Raw genomic sequence first — 20,726 nt, 5'->3', positions numbered from 1 at the left:
AGCCCTGACTAGCAGCCATGGTATTCGGCGCACTGACATTTAAATGCACCCAAGGCTTTAAGAGGGCTGGGTCCTGCCGGTCCTCAGCAAATGCAGTTTTAAAAAGCAGGTGCTGAGACAGGTTCCTATCGGGCTTTCCATTTTTGACCTCAAGGTGAAAAAGAAATCTTAACTCTGCAGCAGTACCACCCTGCACTACCTGTGAAGTAACTTCAACGAGACTCATTATAATTCTTGCACAGGCTCATCATTACAGAACAGAAGCATTTTCAATGTTCAATATTATATACAACAAAGCCATAGTTGTTGTTGCTTATTTATCTTATGCAACTAACAACCAGTGACAAAGCAAACAGTCCTGGTTTGTAGGTATATTGTTACGTGTTGTATTATATATCTGGATGCAATGACAGAAACAGCAAAATACCAGTCTGGTGGCACACTATGTTAAGCATAGGTTTTCAGCTTAGGTGTTTTTAAACCAAACCCATAATTACATCAACCACACCCCTTTGAGAGACCCCCACTTTTTCATCCTATTTAAAGCCCTGATTGCACCACCACGGCCTTCTGAGCAGCGGTTTTCATTCTATTCCAAATTAAGCACTGAGAAAGGCAGCAAAGTGAGAAACAAAAAGGATGTGCAAGATTGACTACACTAACAAAAGGAGAAAGCAGGGATGAAAAAGAACCCACAAAAGAGAGATGAGAGAGACTGAGGTTCTCGGGGGTGGAGAAAAAGGACTGATGTGACTTCGAACTAGACAGTGGGCTGTGAAGAAAAACTGTAGACTCTGACACTTATTTTTTCAGAAATTACGCACTAGATCGGTTACCTGGAGCATGGCTACTATATGCTTAGTTGCAGCAGAGCTCACTGGCTATTAGGATGTAGCCTAATGGCCAGAGCTGCCGACCTTTGATCTAGGGAACCAGGTTTGAGTCTCGGAGTCAGCCCAACATGCTCTGATTCTGGGCAAATCACAAAGGGGCATATTATCAAGAAACGGTGTTAACATTATTGCTGCTTTAGCGGCAGGAAACTGTCACTAAAGCAGCGATAATGGGCTTGATAATATGCCCTTGTGAATTCCCATAGAAGCCCATGTTCTGGTGTGACTATGGGCTTCTATTGGAATTCTCAAGGGCATATTATCGAGCCCATTTTCGCCGCTTTAGTAGCAGTTTCCTGCCGCTAAAGTGGCGATAATTTTAACGCCGTTTTTGATAATATGCCCCTTAGTTTCCCCGTGTCTACCAAACAACGAATGTATCCTTGTGTAATATAATTGGTGTTCATGTAAAGCGCTCAAATATTGTCGGTCCAGTTCGCGCTATATAAAACTGCACAAAACAAAACAAAAAATCAACCCTAACCCCTTACCTAGATTTATAATTATAATTATATAATTAATAATAATAAAAAATATATATAATTAATAATAATTATATTGTTTTGGAACTCATGTTCTACCCTCATCTCTCTCTTCCCTCTTAAGTCCCACAGTTCCCGTAATTATGATGTGTGGCCACCAACCCCTGACTGACTGCCCCCGCCACCCTCCTCAGCCCCTGGTTAGTTCTTGGTTCACATCTTTGGCTCATGTGGAGCTTGACTCTCACCTGAGTAAATTTAGCAACAACAAGGGACCCCAATTCAGTCAGCAGGGACCTCGGGGAACATACTTTGTACATGCAACACTGGTCCCATGCATACAACCAATTTAAGAGAAATAAGATATAGACAGAGTCAATCTATATTTGAAATGACATGTCCAGCCGGACAGTGGTCTTTAGAGTTTACTCAATTAGTACTTTGTTATATCATAGAGAGTACCTTCCACAATTCAGCCAGTGTGGAGCACAAGCCTGTGCCCAGCACTTACAGAACAGGTACAGAGGGTGGATGTAGGGAGCAAAGAAGGGCTTTTTAAGGCAAAGCACGTTTTTCTGTCATAAAATGCAATGATACAGAATACTTAAACAGAGCACCATTCAAAACACATAGTAATCACGTTTTTTAGCATTTAGTGCTCAAAAGGTCGACGGCGTTTCGGACCCCCTAGTAAATCACGGGGACCATCATCAGGACATTACATTGAAAGTGAAGGACTGCCAACAGCTGGTGGCGCTAGAGTGCAACCGAGAGGAGTAAAGAATCGAGAGGAGTGGAGGTGCGGTGCGGTGCAGCAGCGGCGGCGGCGGCGTTTTGACCGGGAGACGAAGCTGATCTGAAAGCCGATCCCAAGCCGATCTCAAGCCGCCACAGAGACATAAGGTATGCCGCAGGTATGAGATAGAGTGAGGCAGCGGCGCAGAGCATCGCGGAGTAGTGCTGCACTACCAACAATACCAACACTGCCGAGGCGGAAGCAAAGGGGAGCCGCCAAAGCCGCTAATTGTAAGCTGTCGGCTGTCGGCTGCCGGCTCAAGAGATTCGAGTGCCGGTGCTACCGTGCTACCGTGTTACGGCGCGATGATTATGTTGGCTGCAAGGATCAAGTAGCAGCCAACTGAGAACTCAGAAAAGCTTGGACACCGAGGGTATTGGGCATTTGACACCAGGAGCCCTATTGAGCACTCTGACCCTCTGACCCTCTGACCCTAGAAGACAAAGAATAAGAGGGTCACCGGGGGGACTGAAGGAGCCGGAGGCGCTGTTCGGGGAAAATAATAAAATAAAACAGCAATACAGCTCAAAGCGTCACATAAGGAGCTGAAAGAACAGGAGGAGACACGAGGGATCTCGAGACACAAGATACAAGAGTACCCTCCAGGAGAAACCTTTGAGAGAGCTGAGGCAAGCCAGAGCTGAGGCAAGCCAGAGCCAACACCAGAGTCCGAGGCAAAGTCCCTGAAAGCGAGCAACGAACTCTGCAGAAAATCAGGCCCAGAGAAAAAGGGCCGAAGAGCGGTATCTACGAGAACAGGGACTTTCTGATCGGCCAACAAAATTGAAAGGGAGGTCCAGTTTGCAGAACTATCCGCTCAAACTGAGCCCACTTGTAGTAATAGTAATACAAAAAGCTAAAATCTTCACTGCCCTAGCCAAAAAGTCCTCGACTCGATAACCCAATCTCTGACCTAACCACAAGTGTACTCCCCCGACGGCAGCTGTCGCTGCGCGGCAGACGGGATTGGGGAGTTTCGAAAAAGGACAAGCAGTATATAAGCCGGAAGGGAATATATACCGGAAAACTGCAGTTGGAAGATGCGGTCAGGAAAAATTCGACAGCCCCGAATACAGAAAACAAAAAGAAGAGGGGCAGTAAAAGGGAAAAGAGAACAGGGGAATAAAAGCAACCTAGAAGAGCGAACTGGGAATGAACAACTTGACCAGGCAGACATCCCCATTGTCGAACCGTTCAAATTTGGGAGTGATCAATTGAAGTATAAATTTCAGTTTTTAAAAGAACAAGGAGTAGCAACACCAGGTAACAGCAAGCGTGCAGAATCTCAAAAAAGCCTAAAAAAAAACAACTGGCTTGACCGCATCACGTAAAAAACGTAAGATGAGAAATGACTCGGAAATAAGCGTGAGTCCCAACCTCAAAGAAAAACCAACAATAAAGAATTGGCTGATTAAAACAATGGCACAAGTTCATGCCACCTGTAATCAAACAAAGTTAACACCAAACTTAACAACAATTGAGGTCAACGAAAATAGCCCAGAGATCATTAACCAGAACAATTTAGGATCCCAGATAAATCAGCAGAAAAGTGTACAAAAAATTGAATGGTCTAAATCATTTTCGATCTTCGAGGAATCAGAATTGCGGAGAATGCTCGAAGAGAATACACACAAGGAAGCTGATCCCCTGCAACAGAGTCTCGAAAACTTGAGAAAATTGGAAGACCTCAATAACATTGGTAAAAGGAATGCAAACGAACAAAAAAGGAAGTCAACATCCTCTCTAATAATCTTAACTTCTAGCCCAATTAGGCAACCTGCAAATAAGAGCCAAGTCTCTAACGCAGTAAAGAATTCAACAAAAGAAGAACACATATAACGATCTCTTCCTTAGAAAGTTTAAATAGGTCAACAGGGGCACAGCCGCTACAAACCGGAGGAATTGAAGGAAAATCCACATTATGGGGGGATGTGCTCTTAAAAAGCTAACAACAAGCAATCAACGCGCTGAACTTCCAATCAAACAAACTCGACGTGCAGGTAGACCTGATGAACCTAATAGCAACACATATATCGGGAATAAATTTGAAACTGGAAAAAAATTTCGTTTTACCTCACAAAAGAAAAGGAAGAAGAAAAACAATGGAAAGAGAAACTAATACAACAAAACTGCGTCTGTAAGGACATAATAGATAAATTAGTTTCATTACCAGACATCTTGAAAGACATACTAGCAGTAACCTGCGGGAAAATCAACAAAGGTGACAATCCCACCACTGAGGCCAAGAAAATTGGAAATCAAAACAGAACTTTACACATCACAGAAGAAGCAAAAACGCTAAATGACTCAGATGATAATAAACCATCAAAGAGAAGTCTGGAAGAAAATAAAACAATGGGTTCATCAGGTATGTCAGAACCCCTAACCAAAAGACAGCGGAAACGGGCAAGGAAGGCAAGAAAAAATGCTACAAAAAGTAAGCAGGCAAAGCAACTCTTTCCCATTTTTGAACAAAAGACTAAAGAGGCCCAAATTACTCAGATTATAGACACCTCTTCCGAAGAAAACGGAAATAAAGGAAATAACACAGACGAAGTAGAAGAGCAATCAAAACCTCTAGATGAGATAGAAATAAAAGCAAGTAAACAAGGAAAACCGAAAGATGAGGATAAGTCAAGTAAAAACAAAGCCAATGATAAAAGTGAAACATCAAAATCAAATCATAGAGAGGTCACAGAACAACAAAAAACACAGGAAATCAAGTCAAAGAGTGAATGTGAAACTCTGACTTACAAAGGATTAAATTGGCAGACTGGAGGAAATTTATCACTTAGCCAGGAAAAAATGGTAAAAGAGCTAAGCCAAAAAACTCCGGCAGATCTAGCGAGGGAATCAAATATTGGTCTGATAATAACGGCAGAAAATAACGGAAGAACTTGCAGAGAGCACCACGAAACGAAGTAAAATGATAAAATAAGACAAAACTCAAGTAACATACAAATAGGGCAAGGAGAAATGCATGGAGAAATGCACCCCCCAAAAGAAGAATCCATGGTAGATTATACTCGACCGGACCTAACAATCACGGTCTGCAAGAATGACAACACATCTCAAATTCGATTTGATCCAACTGAAGGAAAAAGGAGAGTTCATCAAACCCACCATCTCGAAACAGCAAGTATGGTAACAGAATGCAAATTATTATTCAAGCCGGAATTTCAAACAAAGGGAAACTCAGATACGTTGAACAGGGGAAACATCCTGCGACTAATCAAAGAGATACCTAAACTAAGGGGAATTACAACAAGCGACCTGAAAGCTGTAGAATTCATACAAAGAAACAAAGATATGAATTCGGAAATAAGCAGTACCACCTGGGCATCCAAAGAAATAGCAGAGCTTATTTTCTCAACCAGGACACACTTCTCAGAATGGGGAATAACTTTGGAACGTCAAACCCCAATAAAATATCCATTCCCCTTACTTAACAACAAGATTCCCCATCCCAACAATGCAAAGGAAATAAATCAAACAATCTTGAGAGGAGCAAGAAATAAATCAATTTCCGAACAAGATCTGAGTAGTACAAAAGTAAAGCAGCAATACCAGGGTTTGAAGGAACATAAAGAATGGATTTGGTTGGCACAGGCCCTAAACACCCATCGATCCTGATGTATGTAAAGCAGCAGAAGAAAATGAAAGACAAAACACCTATTTAACAGTAAAATCAGAAACAAAAATAAGGATCTGCTCATGGAACGTACATGGTTTTAAGGAAATGTCCCAAGACCAAGAAACAATAGAATACCTGAGCAAATTTGATATAATTTTACTACAAGAAACATGGAATGTAATCCCGAGACAAATTATGGGATATGAGGAACATCACATAATGGCAGAAAAATTTGCAAAGTACGGTCACCCAAGGGGAGGTCTGTCTATCTTCATCACAAATAAATTAGAGTGGAAAACTGAACTGCTCGAATCAGGGGAAAATTGGTTACAAGTGATCAAAATAGAGTCAAAAGCTAGCAAAAAGAACCCCGGATGGAATTTACTAATTATAAACCTATATATCCACCCAGATAAGGCCACAAAAGCGAAAAAAGCTCAAACTCTGATAAATTTGATAAAAACTTTGCACAGAACATATCAATCCCATGAGTTACTTATCTCTGGTGACTTCAACTGCAATCTAATAAAAAACAATGGGACCAAGGATAAAATTCTGAAAATCTGGAATGACCTAGAACCACTAGGCTTAACAATTCTAAATGGAAACATGGAGGGAGACATACCCGCTAAGACCACTTTTACCAGCGGAAAAAAGAACTCCATAATTGATTTCACCCTAACAAGCAACGAACTAAAAAAGAACATAGATCATTTTGGAATACAAATCCGACCAGAGAGCGATCACTTCCCTCAAGAGATAATAATGAGGAAATGCATAGAGGAGAAATCTCATTTAGAATTTCTTATAGCAATTCCGGAAATTTACAAACTGAAGAAGATCAAAAGCATGGGCCCAGTAAAAAAGGAGATAATGGACGCAGTATTGGAACACGGAAACTCTACGAAGGCCATTGAAAATCAATCACCGATAACAAAATGGGAGAAGTTAAACAAATTTGTGCTAGGCAAATTCGCGGTAAAGACACCAGCGACCCATGGACACAAAGAAAACAAAGAGCCGTGGTATAACACTGAATTAAGAGATAAGAAAAGAGAAATTGCAAAAAATTAAGAATAAAGGCCGCTGAAAAAAGGTCAGGAAAAGAAGTAGATAACAACGACATACAAAAAATGAGGAAAAAATACAAAGAGGACTGTAGAAAGGCCAAAAAATCGCACACAGAGAAAATGTGGGAAGATCTGTTAAGAGCAAGCAAATTACCAAATAGTGGAGAATTTTGGAATTTAATAAACAAACTTTCGAAAGGGGCTGGCGGCCAACTTAATATAGGAATAAGTGAAACAACTTGGGCCGCTTATATTAACAGTCTGTATAACATCCAGAGCTACCCAATTAACATAGAAGCATGTAATAACCCAAAAAATAGTCAAGAACAAAAAGAAACAGTGCTGGGACAAAGGGAAAATGATCAACAGGACAGTTCAGAACGAGATAACCAAATGCCTTTGACAACGATCAAACAGCTAACCGACCTAATAAGGAAAATGAAAGCGGAAGGAGCAGCTGGCCCAAACGGAATGCCAAATGCCCTATTCAAATATGCCGCTGACTTTTGGGCAAAATACCTAACTCCACTATTTAATCACATTCATAAAGAAAAAAAGATCCCACTGTCCTGGCAAGGAAACATATTCCACCCAATATATAAAAGTGGATGCAGGATGGAACCAAGGAATTATAGACTAATAGCCTTAATTGACGTGGAGGCTAAGCTCTTCTCATCTTGTATATTGTCTCTACTTCGACAATGGATAAAGGATAACAAAATAATACCCAAATTCCAAACCGGTTTCAGGGAAGGCATGGGCTGCTTAACCAACCTGTCTGCTCTGTCATTGCTAGTCGAAGGAGCAGGGAAAAGGAAGAGCGGATTAATAGCCTGCTACATAGACCTGAAATCGGCCTTCGACCGAGTTCCCAGAAGACGCCTATGGAAAAAATTGGACCAGTGGGGCCTTCCAAAAACATAAATGAAACAATAATGGCACTATACAGTGGAACATGGGCAAAAGTAAAACTAGGAGACGGAAGAAGAATATCCGCAGAACAAAAAATAACTAACGGACTCAAACAGGGCTGTGTGCTTTCCCCTAGCCTTTTCAACATATATCTGGCCGATTTGAAAGACCATATCAAGAACGTGAATGGACATCCGCCTAAATTGGCTAACGAAAACATTAAATTCCTCCAAAATGCGGATGATATGGTAATTTTAAGTCAAACCCCGATAGGCCTACAAAGAACAATATCCGAATTAACAAATTACTTTGAGAAAGAAGGCCTGGAATTAAACATTAAAAAAACAAAAGTGGTGAGACTGGCGGGTACCAGTAGAAGATCTTTCAAGTGGTACACAAAAGGCAGACACATCGAGGAAGTAACGGCCTACAAATATTTGGGGGTCACAACAAGTAAAAACATGGCCCTTTTAACCCAAAAAAGAGTCATCACTACAAAAGCACAATCATTGAGTTTCGCGTATAAAGTTCTCCAAAAGAAACTGCAATGCCCATCGTATGACCATCTGCTAAAAGTAATGGCAGCCCAAATCCTACCCTCTTTATCCTATGGAATGGAAATATGGCATGGGAAAGAAAGCAGCCATTTTAAACAACCTTGTGACAAAAATATATAAATCCGTGTTTCATCTACACAAAGGAGCATCCCTGGCGCAAATAAGGCTGGAATTTGGCTTGCAAAATCAAATATACCAAAGGAAAGCAGCCCTAGTGAAATGGTGTTGGAAATTGAGATCGGCGGAAACAGGATCCTTAAACAATCTATGTTGGCAAGAAATTAAAAAGCAATATGACCAACAGGAACCAAATTCATGGGGGAATGATATGCGAGCAGCATTAGAAACCCTCAAATTAGAGGAGATCTGGAAGAACCCACCGGAAGAATCGTCCTTTAAAAAGATCTGCAAGCTAAATGCAAAATCCTTATCTTTGGTAGAAGATAAAAAAACTCTGGCCAAACGGCGGCATGCATGGACCATTTTAAACTCGTACAAACTTTTAAAACCACAACCCTACCTCATGGCGCACTTCAGGCTATCCTTAAAAACAAAATTCTTGGCCCTCAGAATGGGTGACCACTCCTCCAAAGACTTGATCCCGTCATGGAAGGACACACATCAGGGATTAAAATGTAGACTATGTGATTATCACAGTGAGACCTTGTGCCATCTCCTGTGCACATGTGTGCCCTTAAAAGAAAAGAGGAAAACCTTATTGAAACCAATTTTTAACATCCTACAGATTCGTACCTGCAGGCAAGCTGTGACCAGCTGGATGGGAGCAGGTTCAAACATCCTATTATGCCGCGGGGTAAAATTTATGAACTTTGTAGAGTCTCAGCTACAAAAAGTAGAAACAGACCATAGATAAGGTCTGAGATAAAGTGTTTAATTAATGAACAAGAAAATATATTATTTTTTTACTAAAGGAACCTTTTAGTCGCCGCTATTTTATCTGAATTTTGTATGTATGCTTTATGGTTATGACAAACCAAATAAAGTAAATTTTTGACTTGACTTGAAAGCCTTAACAATAATATAGCCTCTAAATGCCTAGAAGGGAAAGGAAAGAAATATATACATTTAGAACCATAATTTGAAAAGAATTTTTTGAGCAGGTGACTTTGTAGTGACCAGTGAGAGACACGACTCATAGGCGGGTGGAGTTGTTGGTGACAATGTGGTTTCAAAAGAGCATGCTGGCGAAATAATGCACAGTAGGTAGCGCACCGGGTAACATGCACTATCTGTGAACAATATTCGACCGTGTGGAGCAGATCCGAATACCGTGTGGTGGGCGTGTTTGCTATCTAAATTATTACAGATGGATATCATGGTCAATTAGCCATGTGGTCGGCGTGACAATTGCAGGATAAGCGGCTAAGCGCAGTCGAGTGTGCCAGGTGGGAAGGTGTCTTTGTTCTTAACAGTCTGAGTCAAGCGTGACTGAAAACTCAGGCCATTGTAAAGAGTGCTTGTAAACGGGGCAGCGTTCAGCCAAGTAGCGGTCTGAGGGGAGGTCGCTGGCTTACCGTAATTCCGGATTTGGAACGGCAGTGGATATAAATAGGTTGCGTGAGACATAAACCGAGAAAAAATAATTTAGTACACGGGCGTGCGAGTGGGGAAAAAAGGGGAAGCTGAAGAGTAGACCCGGTCTTACCACAATCGGACTCACGATACCGCGGTACACGTTGGTATCCGTCGGGGGCAGGGGAACCTGAAAGAAACCCGAAGGTTTAGAACTAGCCTAAGGTTTCAGGGTGAGGTCAGGATTTCCGCTGGTAACTCGGTGAGCAAACTTACCGGATGGGTCGGTGTGCAGTTGTGCTCCCTGGCGTGCTCGTGAAGGACGGGTGAGCCACTGATTATAGACTTCGCTGATTGGTCGAGGACCACGAGGTGAAGGGGGCATAAGAATAAACGATGGACTAGGCTCGACGGCCATCTAAGGAGAGGTGAAAAGGAGCATGAAAATAAATGAAGGACTAGGCTCGACGGCCATCTAAGGAGAGGTGAAGAGGGGCATGAAAATAAATGAAGGACTAAGCTCGGCGGCCATCTAGGGAGAGGGGGGTGCCCAAGTGAAGTGTGTGACATATTTAAAGGAACCACAATAATGCAAGTAAAACATTACTACAGTGAAGAAACAACCCAGTAGACTCAGGGCCCAGACTAGATCAAAGCAGTCCATTCATCCTGCAGGTTGAGTCCTGAATTGAGACTGTCAGTCTTGAGAATCCATTTAAGTTCTTCCCTGTTCAGTAGACGAGTTAAATCGCCTCCTCTGGGTGGGATGGTGACCTGGGAAATTACAGTCCAACGAATGTCGTTTTCCGTGTGTCCTTTATCCAGAAAATGTTGGACCAGCGGGGCATTAGGAGTTTTACACCGGATGCGGCTTCGGTGTTGGGAGATCCTCAGCTTGATTTTCTGTTTTGTCTGGCCCACATATATCAAGTCGCATGGGCACAAAATGGCATAAACAATATTGCAACTATTACAATTGGTAAAAGTTTTCAATACATTTCTCACATCCTTATAAACAAATTCTTTACCTTCCAATGAGTAATCGCATACAACACACGTACCACATTTAGAGTGGCCACGGAGGGGTGGTAGTTGCCAATGGTCATGCAGTGTAATATTTCTTACAGTTGGTAATGCCGCCCTTACCAATTGATCTTTAAGGTTTTTATTTTTCTTAAAAGCAAAGAGCGGAGACTCCCAATTCAAAATGCCTGAGTTTATAATGTGCCAGTTCTTTTTGATACACTGCTTTACTCGATTTGAAACGGGTGAGTAGGTGGTTACACATACCAATTTATCAGATGGCTGTTTCTGCTTGGGCTCTAGGAGTGTCTCACGGGGGCAGTACCAGGCTCTTTTCATAGAATTCTTGATCAGGCGCCTGGGGTAGCCTCTCGTTCTAAGTTTCTCAGATAGAGTACTAGCCTCAAGGAAATAATCCTCTTTTTTGAAACAATTTCTCCTCAGTCTTAAAAACTGAGAATATGGCAGGCTATCCCTCAGGGCCCTAGGGTGACAACTATCATAGCTCAGTAACGTATTCCTTTCCGTAGGTTTACGGAACAATGAGGTATACAGGGTGCCATTTTGATGTTGGATATTCAGGTCTAAGAATGAAATGTTCTGCCTGTTGTGGGATAGAGTGAATGTAAGGCCGTTGCAATTGTTATTAAGCCAGTGCAGGAGTCCCTGTAGTTCATCCAGTGAACCCCCCCAGATGAGAAAAATATCGTCTATGTATCTTTTCCAGGTCAGCAACCCTTGATGGAATGGGTTGCTGGGAGACAAGATGGTGTTGGTCTCCAGCCAGTCCATATAGAGGATCGCCAGGGTTGGGGCAAAAATAGCGCCCATGGATGTACCACGTACATGCTGATAGTATTGCGAGTCATATAAGAAAAAATTCTGAGTGAGGCAAATCTCCAGAAGTTGTATAATGAATAAGGTGGGGACCCTGTGAGGACTGGGTCGGGTATTCAGAATACTTTCCATTACGAACAAGGAGTCTCTCTGGGGTATGTTGGTATATAAAGACTCAACGTCTAGTGTACAGAGAGTCTGGTTGTCAGGATCATATGGATGATCCTCAATGAGGTTGATCATATGCATACTGTCTTTAATGTAACACTGAGTTACTGGCACAAAATCCTTCAGAACATAATTGACGTAATGACCAAGTGGTTCCAACACTGACCCGCAACCGGACACTATCGGTCTGCCTGGGGGGTTTTCAAGTCTTTTATGTATTTTGGGCAAGGTGTAAATAACCAGGATTCTGGGATTGGTGATATTCAAGAAGTTATATTCATGTTGGCTAATGATGCCGTTGAAAAGGGCCTCTGTGGTGAGTTGTCTAATCAGGGTCTGTATCTCTTTGGTGGGGTTACAGGGGAGTTTACAATAATGGTCAGTGTTGGAGACTTGCTGTTGTACCTCCTCTTTGTAATCACAAATGTCCTGCAAAACAATGCCGCCGCCCTTATCGGCTGGCTTGATAATCAGCTCATTATTATTTCTTAGGGTGGTAATGGCAGTCTTCTCTTCGAGTGAAATATTAAAAGGTATGAAAAGGTGTGTTTTTTCAATGTCAGAAATTTCTTTCAAGATAACTTTCTCAAAGGTGACAATTTCCCTCGGGATCATATTAGTGGTGGGAGAGAAAGTGGATGGTGGTCTAAAAGGAGTCACAACAGTTTTAGGCTCCGAAGGATTCAGTTCGAAGTAGGAGCGTAGTCTAAGTTTACGAAAAAAGGCTAGCAACTCAGACTGAAGGTCCAAAAAATTGGGATAGGTAGCAGGGACAAAGGATAGTCCTCTCCGTAGAAGAGATGATTCATGAGTGGAGAGAGTGTGCCCTGAAATGTTAAAGATGGGGATAAGGTTGGAGGCAGAGTCAGAGCTTACCATTGGTAAAATTTGTGTCGGGTTTGGCGTTCTCCCGGGGGATTGTGCCATCTCTGCTGTTGTTTTACCCTTCCTTTTTTCTGGGGTTCGGAGTTGCCTCTGGCTAAAAAATGTGATTGGTTGCGTGCCTGGCCACTACCACCTTCCCCTGGGTTGGAGCTGTCAGAAGATTCTGCTGAAGAGTCGGTGAAGCCAACCACTGTATTCCTTTTATTGTACCGGCCCCAAGGTCTGGGAGTTTGTTGGTGAGGGTTGAAATTCCGATTTACATAGAAATCTTTCTGTAAATAGGAGTAGGCGCGTTCAAGCGAAAAGAATTTGATATCCTTCTTTACTTTATTCGATTTTTTATTTTGTTCAATCCGATGGAATTCAGCCACCGTTTTGTCAATTTTCTCTAATAAGGATTTTGTGTCAGTAATTGTTTTGTCATCAGTGATCTGTTTTTCCAGATCTTTAATAATATCATCCAGCTTTTTAAGTTCTTCAATAGCAGTCTCGATCCCAAGCACTAGCCAGTGCCGGGAGCAAGTAGTGCCAATGCTGCTGAACCCAGAAATTTATTTAGGATTCTCGGTGAATACACCGGGGATATTTCTTACTTGCAAACCTAAGGGAATAGTATTAGATTTCAAATATTGGGTCAACATAAGCATCATCAATTCTAACCGAGTATGTTTTTTCTTGTGTTTTTCTAAATCCTCCGAGAGGCTGGCATTGCCAGTAACAGTAGGTTCGTCTGGAGCATCAAACAAGGAGGGTCCTGCACAGATTCTGTTGATATATTCAATCGAGTATAGAGGGGCTGAGTCATTTGAAATCTTATTTTAGTAAGAAATATCCCCGGTGTATTCACCGAGAATCCTAAATACATTTCTGGGTTCAGCAGCATTGGCACTACTTGCTCCCGGCACTGGCTAGTGCTTGGGATCGAGACTGCTATTGAAGAACTTAAAAAGCTGGATGATATTATTAAAGATCTGGAAAAACAGATCACTGATGACAAAACAATTACTGACACAAAATCCTTATTAGAGAAAATTTACAAAACGGTGGCTGAATTCCATCGGATTGAACAAAATAAAAAATCGAATAAAGTAAAGAAGGATATCAAATTCTTTTCGCTTGAACGCGCCTACCCCTATTTACAGAAAGATTTCTATGTCAATCGGAATTTCAACCCTCACCAACAAACTCCCAGACCTTGGGGCCGGTACAATAAAAGGAATACAGTGGTTGGCTTCACCGACTCTTCAGCAGAATCTTCTGACAGTTCCGACCCAGGGGAAGGTGGTAGTGGCCAGGCACGCAACCAATCACATTTTTTAGCCAGAGGCAACTCCGAACCCCAGAAAAAAGGAAGGGTAAAACAACAGCAGAGATGGCACAATCCCCCGGGAGAACGCCAAACCCGACACAAATTTTACCAATGGCAAGCTCTGACTCTGCCTCCAACCTTATCCCCATCTTTAACATTTCAGGGCACACTCTCTCCACTCATGAATCATCTCTTCTACGGAGAGGACTATCCTTTGTCCCTGCTACCTATCCCAATTTTTTGGACCTTCAGTCTGAGTTGCTAGCCTTTTTTCGTAAACTTAGACTACGCTCCTACTTCGAACTGAATCCTTCGGAGCCTAAAACTGTCGTGACTCCTTTTAGACCACCATCCACTTTCTCTCCCACCACTAATATGATCCCGAGGGAAATTGTCACCTTTGAGAAAGTTATCTTGAAAGAAATTTCTGACATTGAAAAAACACACCTTTTCATACCTTTTAATATTTCACTCGAAGAGAAGACTGCCATTACCACCCTAAGAAATAATAATGAGCTGATTATCAAGCCAGCCGATAAGGGCGGCGGCATTGTTTTGCAGGACATTTGTGATTACAAAGAGGAGGTACAACGTCAAGTCTCCAACACTGACCATTATTGTAAACTCCCCTGTAACCCCACCAAAGAGATACAGACCCTGATTAGACAACTCACCACAGAGGCCCTTTCCAACGGCATCATTAGCCAACATGAATATAACTTCTTGAATATCACCAATCCCAGAATCCCGGTTATTTACACCTTGCCCAAAATACATAAAAGACTTGAAAACCCCCCAGGCAGACCGATAGTGTCCGGTTGCGGGTCAGTGTTGGAACCACTTGGTCATTACGTCAATTATTTTCTGAAGGATTTTGTGCCAGTAACTCAGTGTTACATTAAAGACAGTATGCATATGATCAACCTCATTGAGGATCATCCATATGATCCTGACAACCAGACTTTCTGTACACTAGACGTTGAGTCTTTATATACCAACATACCCCAGAGAGACTCCTTGTTCGTAATGGAAAGTATTCTGAATACCCGACCCAGTCCACACAGGGTCCCCACCTTATTCATTATACAACTTCTGGAGATTTGCCTCACTCAGAATTTTTTCTTGTATGACTCGCAATACTATCAGCAGGTACGTGGTACATCCATGGGCGCTATTTTTGCCCCAACCCTGGCGATCCTCTATATGGACTGGCTGGAGACCAACACCATCTTGTCTCCCAGCAACCCATTCCATCAAGGGTTGCTGACCTGGAAAAGATACATAGACGATGTTTTTCTCATCTGGGGGGTTCACTGGATGAACTACAGGGACTCCTGCACTGGCTTAATAACAATTGCAACGGCCTTACATTCACTCTATCCCACAACAGGCAGAACATTTCATTCTTAGACCTGAATATCCAACATCAAGAGGGCACCCTGTATACCTCATTGTTCCGTAAACCTACGGAAAGGAATACGTTACTGAGCTATGATAGCTGTCACCCCAGGGCCCTGAGGGATAGCCTGCCATATTCTCAGTTTTTAAGACTGAGGAGAAATTGTTTCAAAAAAGAGGATTATTTCCTTGAGGCTAGTACTCTATCTGAGAAACTTAGAACGAGAGGCTACCCCAGGCGCCTGATCAAGAATTCTATGAAAAGAGCATGGGACTGCCCCCGTGAGACACTCCTAGAGCCCAAGCAGAAACAGCCATCTGATAAATTGGTATGTGTAACCACCTACTCACCCGTTTCAAATCGAGTAAAGCAGTGTATCAAAAAGAACTGGCACATTCTAAACTCAGGCATTTTGAATTGGGAGTCTCCGCTCTTTGCTTTTAAGAAAAATAAAAACCTTAAAGATCAATTGGTAAGGGCGGCATTACCAACTGTAAGAAATATTACACTGCATGACCATTGGCAACTACCACCCCTCCGTGGCCACTCTAAATGTGGTACGTGTGTTGTATGCGATTACTCATTGGAAGGTAAAGAATTTGTTTATAAGGATGTGAGAAATGTATTGAAAACTTTTACCAATTGTAATAGTTGCAATATTGTTTATGCCATTTTGTGCCCATGCGACTTGATATATGTGGGCCAGACAAAACAGAAAATCAAGCTGAGGATCTCCCAACACCGAAGCCGCATCCGGTGTAAAACTCCTAATGCCCCGCTGGTCCAACATTTTCTTGATAAAGGACACACGGAAAACGACATTCGTTGGACTGTAATTTCCCAGGTCACCATCCCACCCAGAGGAGGCGATTTAACTCATCTACTGAACAGGGAAGAACTTAAATGGATTCTCAAGACTGACAGTCTCAATTCAGGACTCAACCTGCAGGATGAATGGACTGCTTTGATCTAGTCTGGGCCCTGAGTCTACTGGGTTGTTTCTTCACTGTAGTAATGTTTTACTTGCATTATTGTGGTTCCTTTAAATATGTCACACACTTCACTTGGGCACCCCCCTCTCCCTAGATGGCCGCCGAGCTTAGTCCTTCATTTATTTTCATGGCCCTCTTCACCTCTCCTTAGATGGCCGTCGAGCCTAGTCCATCGTTTATTCTTATGCCCCCTTCACCTCGTGGTCCTCGACCAATCAGCGAAGTCTATAATCAGTGGCTCACCCGTCTCCCTAGATGGCCGCCAAGCTTAGTCCTTCATTTATTTTCATGCCCCTTTTCACCTCTCCTTAGATGGCCGTCGAGCCTAGTCCATCGTTTATTCTTATGCCCCCTTCACCTCGTGGTCCTCGACCAATCAGCGAAGTCTATAATCAGTGGCTCACCCGTCCTTCAAGAGCACGCCAGGGAGCACAACTGCACACCGACCCATCCGGTAAGTTTGCTCACCGAGTTACCAGCGGAAATCCTGACCTCACCCTGAAACCTTAGGCTAGTTCTAACCCTTCGGGTTTCTTTCAGGTTCCCCTGCCCCCGACGGATACCAGCGTGTACCGCGGTATCGTGAGTCCGATTGTGGTAAGACCGGGTCTACTCTTCAGCTTCCCCTTTTTTCCCCACTCGCACGCCCGTGTACTAAATTATTTTTTCTCGGTTTAGGTCTCACGCAACCTATTTATATCCACTGCCGTTCCAAATCCGGAATTACGGTAAGCCAGCGACCTCCCCTCAGACCGCTACTTGGCTGAACGCTGCCCCGTTTACAAGCACTCTTTACAATGGCCCGAGTTTTCAGTCACGCTCGACTCAGACTGTTAAGAACAAAGACACCTTCCCACCTGGCACACTCGACTGCGCTTAGCCGCTTATCCTGCAATTGTCACGCCGACCACATGGCTAATTGACCATGATATCCATCTGTAATAATTTAGATAGCAAACACGCCTACCACACGGTATTCGGATCTGCTCCACACGGTCGAATATTGTTCACAGATAGTGCATGTTACCCGGTGCGCTACCTACTGTGCATTATCTCGCCAGCATGCTCTTTTGAAACCACATTGTTACCAACAACTCCACCCGCCTATGAGTCGTGTCTCTCACTGGTCACTACAAAGTCGCCTGCTCAAAAAATTCTTTTCAAATTATGGTTCTAAATGTATATATTTCTTTCCTTTCCCTTCTAGGCATTTAGAGGCTATATTATTGTTAAGGCTTTCAATGTAATGTCCTGATGATGGTCCCCGTGATTTACTAGGGGGTCCGAAACGCCGTCGACCTTTTGAGCACTAAATGCTAAAAAACGTGATTACTATGTGTTTTGAATGGTGCTCTGTTTAAGTATTCTGTATCATTGCATTTTATGACAGAAAAACGTGCTTTGCCTTAAACAGCCCTTCTTTGCTCCCTACATCCACCCTCGGTACCTGTTCTGTAAGTGCTGGGCACAGGCTTGTGCTCCACACTGGCTGAATTGTGGAAGGTACTCTCTATGATATAACAAAGTACTAATTGAGTAAACTCTAAAGACCACTGTCCGGCTGGACATGTCATTCCAAATATAGATTGACTCTGTCTATATCTTATTTCTCTTAAATTGGTTGTATGCATGGGACCAGTGTTGCATGACTCTCACCTGAGGCCACACTCCCACTAGGGGGGCGGTTCTCGGGCAGCTGAGCGAGCCCTATCCGCCGAGGGTTGTAGGCGCTGCCTGGGTGTGGCTGGCTGTGAGCTGCACACCTCTACCCCTCCTGCCTGAGAGGAAAAAAAAGGGAACGGTCGATGGCACAATCCTTCTCAGGCAATGCGGTGAGAATCTGGAACTCACTTCCCCCATTCCTCCATGCCACCTCCTCTACCCGGATCTTCAAAGCTGATCTCAAATCGCTCCTCTTTCAAAGACACTTTCAGAAAAAATACTGTCATACTCAGGCCCCTCTTGGAAATTCACTCATTGTGATTTATTTTTTCTCCTGTACATTCCTCTCTCCTGCGTGCTTTGTTGTATTTTGTGTTTATGTAAACTTCATTTTTAGTTCATGTAAACTTAATTTTTAGTATGTAATGGTGTATTGTGTTTCCACTGTTGTCTTGTAACGTAACTGGCACTATTGTACAGCGCTCTGACACCTTCGGGTAATGCACGCGCTCTATAAAAATGCACAAAATAAATAAAAATAAAAAATCCAGAGAGAGTGGTGAATGGGGAAGAGCCTGCTGCGCTCACTGGGGACGCCAGGGGGAGAGAGCACATCACTCACTGGGATCCGAGAGCACGAACATCCTCTGCACTTCAGGACAGGGCAGAGAAGAAACAAAACGCTCGCAAGAACAGAGCGGAGAAAAAGTTATCAGTGACTGAAGTTTTCAGTAGTACCAAGGAACTCGTGTGCTCTGCACCCCGAACTGCTGGAACCCCGGAGTGAGTTAGACACCACCTCAATTGCTTGGGAAATGCACTGTAGGGGGTAAGAGCTCCTGCACGTGTGCCCTAGTTAAATCTCTTAATGGTGCACACAGATGCTGCTGGTGCCGCTGCTACTCGTTGCTTGTACCCTATTCCCGCCCACCCCTGGCCCTGCCTTATGTATCGAGATGATCAACAGAAGCTAAATAACGCTAGCCAAAAAAAAAAAAAAAAGTGGCTTAGAATTTGGCTAACATCTGGTTTCTGCAAGACCTACAACTTCGGCAGGACCCTGCAGGACAATGACCGGACCCCGCAGTACATTAAGCTTCTCCCGAGCCGTGAAGTAACTGCGGCTTTCCTCAAGCCCTATAAGAACCTCCAGCTTTTTCTGAGACCCCCACAGAAACCTGCTACTTTTCCTCCCGGACTCCCCCAATAGGGTCTTCTTTTCCGGGGACCGCCGCTCCAACGGGTACCCTGCTTCTCCTGCAGCGCGCTCCCTTCCCAAGGTAAGAGGCGCTCTCGCCCCTCCCCTGCGCCCGTCTCGCGCCGGGCTCGCTGTCCTCGCGCCGGGCTCCCTGTCCTCGCGCTGGGCTCGGTGTCCTCGCGCTGGTTTACGTTTCTGTGAACGTGCGATGACAGGCTCGCGTGCGCCTCATTCCTGAGGCAGGGCATGTTAGGATAACGCTGCTCCTTGCAGAGAGGTAGAGCGCCGAGCTCTTGTTTCCTTTCACATCGATCTTACAACCCTCCCACCCCCCTCGCCCCCCAAGGCTTCGTGTTATGGATCTGGCTTTTCCTCCCTGGCCTCTGCGCAGTTAACTTCTTCAGGGTTTACCACAGAAAATACGTTTCTGTGTTTTGAATGACTTGGTACTGTTGCTAGCACCTGACAAAGCTAAGCCTCGTACCCACGGCCCACCGGGCACAGCAGTCTTCATGGTCTGCTCCTTCGTAGTACCCGAAGGCCTCAGGCAGAGATGAGAGCTAAAGAAGAACCTAATATATTGAAGAAGTGGTACACCCTTTAATGGCGGTTTCTCCGCCAGTGGACTATTCTTTGGTGCATGTTCCTTCTGCATGGGAACAATATGCCAGAGGTGATCCACCGACAGAAAATTCCCAAACAAATGCTATTACTCAGCATGCTGTGTTCAGTACAGTGCTGCTCTGTGTGCTGCTACCTAGTGTGCCATGAGTGCTGCTCAGTATTTTGCTACAGTGCCCTGATTTCCTGATGGTGCTGCCGAGTATGCTGCTTTGCCTTCTCTTGCCTTTCTTGCGCTCTGGTGACTTTATCATGCGATTGTGGTTCTAGTTTCCAAGTAGCAGAAGCACTGTGCGGTCTCCTGGAGTGGAGAGAGGAGTGAACACCCATACCAGTCTGGACTTTGCTTCTCTGTGGTGGAGTTGCCTCCATGTTCCGGTGTTGCATGACCAAAGGATGTGCAGACACAATAGCCTTTTTAGGTCTAAAAGCACTCCTTTTTGGCCCATCCAGTCAAAATGGAAAAAGGCTGCTAAGACTGATTCAAGAGTGAACAGCTTACTGGCTGTCCATTTTCTCTTTCCACAGGCCTAAGCGAACAAAGTGAAGGATACACAGTAATCTGTTGTAATGTACAGTGTTCTGCCACTCTGTTGAACCAATCTCAGAAGTAAAGGCAGCGGTATCAATATAGTATCCAATTAAAGGCAAGCTGATGACATCACAATAAGTTAAATGTGAAAGTGATGGTCAGGTTGCCCGTAAATCTGACCATGCTACCTGAAAATTGTCCATCATCCAGGTATGCTAAATAT

This window comes from Lissotriton helveticus, chromosome 3_1 (genome assembly GCF_964261635.1).
Source record: "Lissotriton helveticus chromosome 3_1, aLisHel1.1, whole genome shotgun sequence".
Classification (NCBI taxonomy): Eukaryota; Metazoa; Chordata; class Amphibia; order Caudata; family Salamandridae; genus Lissotriton; species Lissotriton helveticus.
Note: the sequence above shows the minus strand (reverse complement) of the source record.